At 38.1% G+C, this 7,310-nt stretch overlaps 1 non-coding gene across 1 annotated transcript; it reads left to right on the top strand.

The window, feature by feature from the left end:
• Positions 1 to 1,216: 1,216 nt before the first annotated feature.
• On the top strand, positions 1,217 to 1,323 carry LOC149005067 (small nucleolar RNA R71). The gene has a single exon (XR_016169988.1). It is a non-coding gene; the product is annotated as a small nucleolar RNA R71 (small nucleolar RNA).
• The last annotated feature ends 5,987 nt before the right edge of the window (positions 1,324 to 7,310 follow it).

Genomic DNA, 7,310 nt, shown 5'->3' on the forward strand with positions numbered 1-7,310 from the left:
CTGGGGCTTGCTTCATAGCATCTAATAGTGGGAGATTGATACGAACTTGTTGGAATAAATCAATCATCTCCTGCATCTTAGCATTCTTTCTAGAATCTAGAATTGAGGACTCAAGAGCTTCAGGGAAGGGGGCTTTGGGAGTGTAAGATTTAGGAGTAGGACCCTCTACAATCGGAATGTGCAACCCCTTACAAGGAAATTGATGGGGAATACTTACAGGTGGTGTTTCTTTACTAGGCTTGTGTGCATCATTGCCAGTCTCATGGGTCAAATCAACCTCCTCTCGACTCTCAAGATCAATGGGCAATGGCTTGGGAGTAGGCAAAGGTGCATAATATTCCTTCCCACTACGTGTCACAATAGAGACTGCTTAGAATTGTTCTTTCCTAGACCCAATTTGATGATTAGGGTTACCTATTGGTTGACTAGGTAACTAACCAACCTCCCTCCTACTGATGGCATCAGCTAGTTGACCAAGTTGGGTTTCCAATTTGTTAATGGACTGAGAATGGGAATGCAACAATTGAGTGTTTTTCTCTAATCCACTAAGTGCTTTTAGTACCTTATCCTCAAATGGTGAATTATGTGAGGGTTGTGGAGATGATGGTTGCTCATTCCTATAGGCATTTTGTTGCATATTAAATAAAGGTGGCCTATAAGGTATTTGATTAGAGGGATTGGGCATTGAGTTTCGCCAAGAAAAATTGGGGTGGTTTCGCCATCCTAGGTTGTAGGTATTGGAATATGGATCATTGCCCAATTTAGAGACTCCTTGGGCCAAATGTGCATGCTCCTTAACAAACTCAGGGTATTGTGTAGCCAAATAGCAATCACTGACGTGATGGGATAGGCTAGAACATAAAGCACATGCTTCAATCTGATTAGGTGGAGAGAAACTTGTAGGAAGTGGAGATGGGGTTGTTGTCCTAATGACAAGAGATGGTTCAATTTCTTTGATAGCAAGTCAGCCTTAGTGCTCATCTCAATAGTAGGATTGATCTCATAGAGACCACTCCTCTTTGGTTGCCCAATGGATGGAATCTCAGTCCTAGCTACTAAAGCATGGTGTTGGGAGTTTTCACTAAGGGTCTCAAAAAGTTCCCATGCCTCGTTCTCATTCTTGTGCATGAAAGTCCCACCACAAGAAGAATCAACCATTTGCCTATGTCGGTCTCTAAGGCCATCATAAAAGCATTGAACCAATTGCCATTTAGGAATAGCATGGTGGGGGCACTTTCTAAGTAATTCTTTTAGTCTTTCCCAGGCCTCATGAAATTGTTCTCCTTCTTGTTGGGAGAAACTCGTTATCGCTCTCCTAATGCTATGAGTACGGCCAATGGGGAAGAATTTTTTAAGGAACTCCTGTTGCATTTCTGCCCTAGTGGAAATTTTAACATTGTCCAAAAAATGAAGCCAATGCTTAGCTTTATCTTTAAGGGAGAATGGGAAAAGAAGTAACCTTAAAGCATCAACTGAGAGGTTTTGAATTTTAACTGTGGAGGACACCTCTAAAAACTCATCCAAGTGCTTTTATGGCTCTTCATTGGCAAGTCCATAAAAAGTTTGAATCACACTAGATTTGATCTCATATTGAGCCGCCTCTATGTCAGGCAACTTAATACAAGAAACCGGAGTATATATCGTATGAATGAAATGCTCACTCTAGGGCCTCATTGGAGGCTCATAGTTTGCCATGGTTCTTTGCCTTCTAAGGTTGGCCAAGGTCTCTTCTAACTCTAAGTCAAGTGGGGTCAACTCAAGGTTTAGGGATCGACGACCATGCATACACACAGAAAACAAGCTAAATAAATAAAATTAGAAGAAAATAACTACAGGAAAAGAGAGAGAGTTTAGGACGTACCTAAAGCGCAATCCACGTGATCTTTCGAACAAAAGTTACACATGTGGGATCTGAGGGATGGGGATTTTTAAAAAATAAACCTAGACAACCCAATCTAATGTAAAAACTACAATTGAAATGTCCTAAATACAAGTATATCTAAGAAATAAAAGATAACAACCTAAACTAATTATCGAATCGCTACTCTTGCAGTTACCTACAAAACAAAAGAAAAAAAGATTAGTTAAATAATCAAAGAAAAAAAATTAGAAATTAAAAACTCTAAAAATTATGTCTAATTGAAACAAATCAATCCTAACAACTGTGCTTTGGTTCCCCGGCAACGGCACCAAAATTTGATCGTGTTGCTAACCAATCAAAAATAAAATCCTATACTAATCTAGCAAGCAGAAAGTACGGGGTCAAACTATGGGGAACTAAAAGGCTAAGTCACTAAGATTGAATTCAACAAAACTAAATTTAAACTAAATATACTAATTAATGCAAAAACGTTAACTATGAATACGTGAAGATCTTTGGGATTTCGAATCCACAATGCTTTTCCCTAACCGATATAACTCTACACTTCAAAGCACATTAAGGATGGTCTTCCTAGGTATGCCCTATCTTCGCAAGACTATCGTCCTTCGTGGAAGCTTGGCACACTTAGTTTGCTGAGCTATAGAACATCTTTGGCCAAACTCAAACACAATCAACTAGAAGATATAGAACAATCAAATTAATTAAATAAGCATGGTTCATCTACATCCCAAAGAAAAGGAACTAGCTACTCATTATCACAAAGTTCATAAGAAAAATAAAGATGAAACATAGGGGGAGAGAGAGAGAGAGAGAGAGAGAGAGAGAGAGAGAGAGGATGTGGTCTTCTTTTTCAGCAATGAGAGAAATGAGAGCTGCGTTCGCCGTCTTTTTCCCTTCTCTGTGGCTGGCTTCTCTTTTATGTCTCCCGCACACAATGAATCCCCTCTCTTTACCCGTCGATTTGACCTTTATTTGTTCAAATTTTGGAAAAAATCAAAATTAGAAAGTTGTAGATATTTTCAATATCGTTCCATATCATCTTGAATCACCGCAATACAAGCTCATACGAGATAAATATGCCCAAAATACTGAAGGTAGGTCTGTTTACCCGATTTTCAAATTTATTTCCAATTTTGTTCCTTAGACCTCCACCTGTTTCCAATTTGGCTAAGATCTCACTTTTCATGATTTCTTGGGCAGCAAGATTGAATGCCATGATTTAAAATCCACCAATATCTAAAATATTTGCCAACTTTACTCCATATTATCTCTAATAACCAAAATCACCTTATTCTTGAAAAATACACAAAAATACTCAATTAGTTCTCTTTAATTAAATAAGTATGGGGAATTAAATCAAATAAATAATGGTAAATGCATGCTTATCACTAGCACTATCTATCTAGGTGATCGACTCCGATGATCTGTCTGGTCCCTCCTAAATTTGAACTTTTCCTCCAGTCGTGTCAATCGATCTTCTACAGGGTATATGTGTGCCTCCATCCTCAAAACTGTCGAGCCGAAATAGTTTCCTCCTCATCTTCCTTAACTTACTGATCCTGAGTCTCATCCTGAGCTTGAACCTCATCCCTTTACTCATCCTCATTCTCATCATACCCCCATCATCATCATCCCCATCATCATCATCCCTATCATCATCATCATCGTCATCAGCATCCTCATCCTCTGAGCCATCATCCTCAGCACCCTCGGCAATGTCACCCTCATCCTTTGATCTAACTACATCTCGAAACCCCATCTTCCCCATCAACCATGAGCCAATAGAAGATCTGATGTCTCAACCGGTACGTTGCTCTTTACCATATGCACTGCTTTGATTTATCTTTGCTTGCGCATTGTATGAATACCACATGCATTGCCCTGATTTATTCTTTACTTATGCATTACATACATATCATATGCGTTGCTTGATTTAATCCTTACTGATGCATTGCATATTGGACATATGCATTGTTTTGGTTTATTCTTGCCATGTGAGTTTGCCAAGTCTGTATGAAGTGCCCGTGAGTATTGTTTTGAGTTCCTCTTAGCTGTTTGATAAGTCAGCCAAAACTCCCATTTTCTTTACCTATTAGATCTATTTCCGTTGTACCTTCCATCCCCTGGTAAAAATTCGGTGGAAGAATCACACCCCTGAAGAAGTTTCCTCATCTTAGTGGAAGCCCAAGTATGCTTTCAATTTTGAGGACAAAATTTTTTTTAAGGGGGGGAGAATGTGAGATCCCACCTAACCCTAACCTTGATGTTGTACCAAATGCATACATACCATATGCATTGTTCGATTTATTCTCTGTCGTATGAGTTGCGTTATTCTCTGTCATATGAATTGCCTAGTTTCATTTGGTAGAAGTTTACCCCAAAGTTAATCTATTCTTTCCACGATTTCTTATTGTGCCTTACATTCCCTTTAATAGGAGGGTGATCTCAAACCATTCCCATGATTGATCCTTCTATCCCTTTTGTTCTAGAGTGGATATCCATACACTCTATAACCTTGTAAATTCTCCAAATGATGATTTCAAAGGGAAATCAAGAGTGATATTCATAATTTGTTATTCTTTCTAATTGTTTCAAGACTTCAAGCTTTTCATCTCCTATTCTTCAATCAAAGGTTAGTAATCTCTCTTGTGTTGTATTGATCTACTTTTACTATGTTTTATTCTTTGTGATTGAGACTATGAAGAAGATGTTGCATCCTTGCAACCATCTCTTCTACGAATCTCCTTTCATTCTTAAGGTTTTATGATCTTCATATTGATCTTCGCCATGATCCTTGTGAAATCTTCATGAAGCCATGATCATACTTTCTATTTGATTTCAAAGCATGTCAGTTATATTCCTTATTTTCTTACAAAAGACTTATTGTTATTTGTTTTCCGTAGACTTTGGGAGAAGAAAGTCTAGATAAAAGCAATGTATCTCCATCTCTTTGGAAGCCAAGTACTCTCCCAATTTTGAGGATGAAATTATTTTAAGGGGGGAGAATGTGATATCCAGCCCAAACCTAGCTAGTACACCCTATCTGTTTTGGGTGAAGAAAGGTTAGTTTAATGTTACACCTTGAAGTTAGACCTTGATTTCAGTGTTCTATCTCCTTCTTCTCTCTTTTCTTCTTCTTACTATTCTATCGTGATGTTTTGATTGTGGAGAAGGTGATACACTACTGAAACTACCTATTCTCTAATCTCCTTATGTCTTAGAGTGAACCCCAATCACTCTATGCATTCCTTGAAACCACATGGTGAATCTCTTCAATTCTAATGATGCTATGATTGCCCTATTTGATTTTCTACAAGGAATCATGGATATCTTCATGAATGCATGCTTAATCTTGTTTCTCTTGTATGATTGATCCATTCTAATGATGATTCTTCCCTCTGATATGTTTTTGATATTCCAATAGAGTGAAGCCTTATTCTCTCTAATTCTTCCCTTGAATCCATGGTGAGTTTGCTATGAAAACCATGTTGTTACCAATTTAGAACTCATGTTCCCAAATTATTAAGTACTTATTTCTAACCATGGATGATGTCCAATTCATTCTAGATAGTCTTGGTATGTTTGTGTGAGGTTCCCTTTCAAATTTGGGATCAATCGGACTTCAAACGAAGAAGTTATGACCAAAACAATGCATTCTACCCTTGCTGTCTCTATTGGTCGACTGATTGGTCGATTGTGGCCAGTAGACCAATCAATCGACCAATGAGATCGTATTTTGCTAATTAGGTCGTGGCTGCTCTATTTAAGTCCAATCTCGGGGTTACTTCGTTTCCTCTGCCTCCTAAGCCTCTAGAATGAGTCAGAGCTCCATTCCAATCAATTTCTTTGCATCCTTGGTTGATTTCTCGCAAGAACTCAAGTAATCTTTTTCCTTTTGCATCAAAAGGTATGTCTACATTCTCTTCTTCTTCTCCATCTCTGTTTTTCTTTTCTTCTTGGACTGAGATAGTAGAGTAGATGCTACATCCTCTGTTGCAAACATCTCTCCATTCATCTCTCCTGGTTTCCTAAGGATTAATGGCTAATATAATGATCTTGATCATGATACCATGATCTTCTTCTTTGATTCATCTCTTGATTTGAATTCTTATAGTCTTAGATCTATTTCTTGATTAGATCAGTGTTCAATCTATATGTTTTCTTGACTAGATTAGTAATCTATCAATCTCTGATTTTCCATTCATGATCAAACCATGTTTTCTTCAAAAACCCTGACTGTTACTTTTATGGTAAGTTTTGTTTACTTATTTGTATCTTAAGGTTTTGATCAATGATAGTGTTAGACTTGCTCTTTAGTACTAGTACATTGTCATTGCAATCCCCTTCTTGTATGGTAGTGTTTCGGATCGCAAAATTCTGTTTTCGGATCAGAAACTCTGTTTTTGTATGTTACTGACTCAGTTGGTCGACTGGGTTAGTAGACCAATCAATCGACCAATGAAGCCAGTAGCTCTTTTCTTGGTCTGTTTTGGTTCATTTGATCTCCTGCCTTTTTTACTTCTTTCTGAATAAGGTATGTAAACTTGTTTAGGATCTTCTTGCAAAGTTTAGAAAGATTCTCCTTGATTCTTGGGATTCTCTTCAAAGTTATATAAGGTAAGGAGGGTTATTTCTATAATTACATAGATTGTGTGATCTTAACTTCTATATTAGAATCATTCGGATTTGTTACCATAAATGAATTCTTTTATGGATACACTATTGATGTACTTACTTTAATTACAGTAGCATTACTTACTTGTATTCTTTAGTTTATGAATGTCTTTTATTGACAATTGTATATGAGATGGATCATGTTATTGTATACTTTTTATATGAGGAATTACTAAAAGTATGTATGATATGATTGACTGGTGATTGTGATTCATTAGGTATGGTTCGGGATGGAGAGGTGTCCATTGACACCTTCCTGAATTGTTGGTTGTCATACCTAGGGTTGTCTAGCAGTGTTTGGCTAGGATGTCCCCGTTATATCAAACCCTAGTCGAAGGGGTATTGAGACCGAACGACCCGTGGTAGCAATGGGGATTCATGGGCGCTCAAGACCGGTAACCAACCCATGAGAGGACAGGAATCATATTGTGGGGGCCATTTATTTGGAGGGTTGCATATGGATAGACTTGGGCTCATGGGTGCTCAAGACCGGTAACCAACCCATGAGGGGACATGAGAGCTTCCCGTTTACCATATGTTGATAACCAATAGGGTTGATGAGTCCGTAGTCAGGGACTATGAGGACTCTAGTGTGAAGGATACTGGAAAGGATCGCCAGGGGCGAGGAATGGACATATCTAGAACTGAGTTGATATGACTAAGTAGAAGACTTGCATTTGGCTAGGCTTAACTCTGACATGCGCCGATACTTAGACCAATGGTGATGTGAGAGAGCAGTTACCTATACACCAGC

This window comes from Hakea prostrata, chromosome 9 (assembly GCF_041222555.1).
Source record: "Hakea prostrata isolate BN-2017 chromosome 9, UWA_Hpros_2, whole genome shotgun sequence".
In the NCBI taxonomy this organism is placed as follows: domain Eukaryota; kingdom Viridiplantae; phylum Streptophyta; class Magnoliopsida; order Proteales; family Proteaceae; genus Hakea; species Hakea prostrata.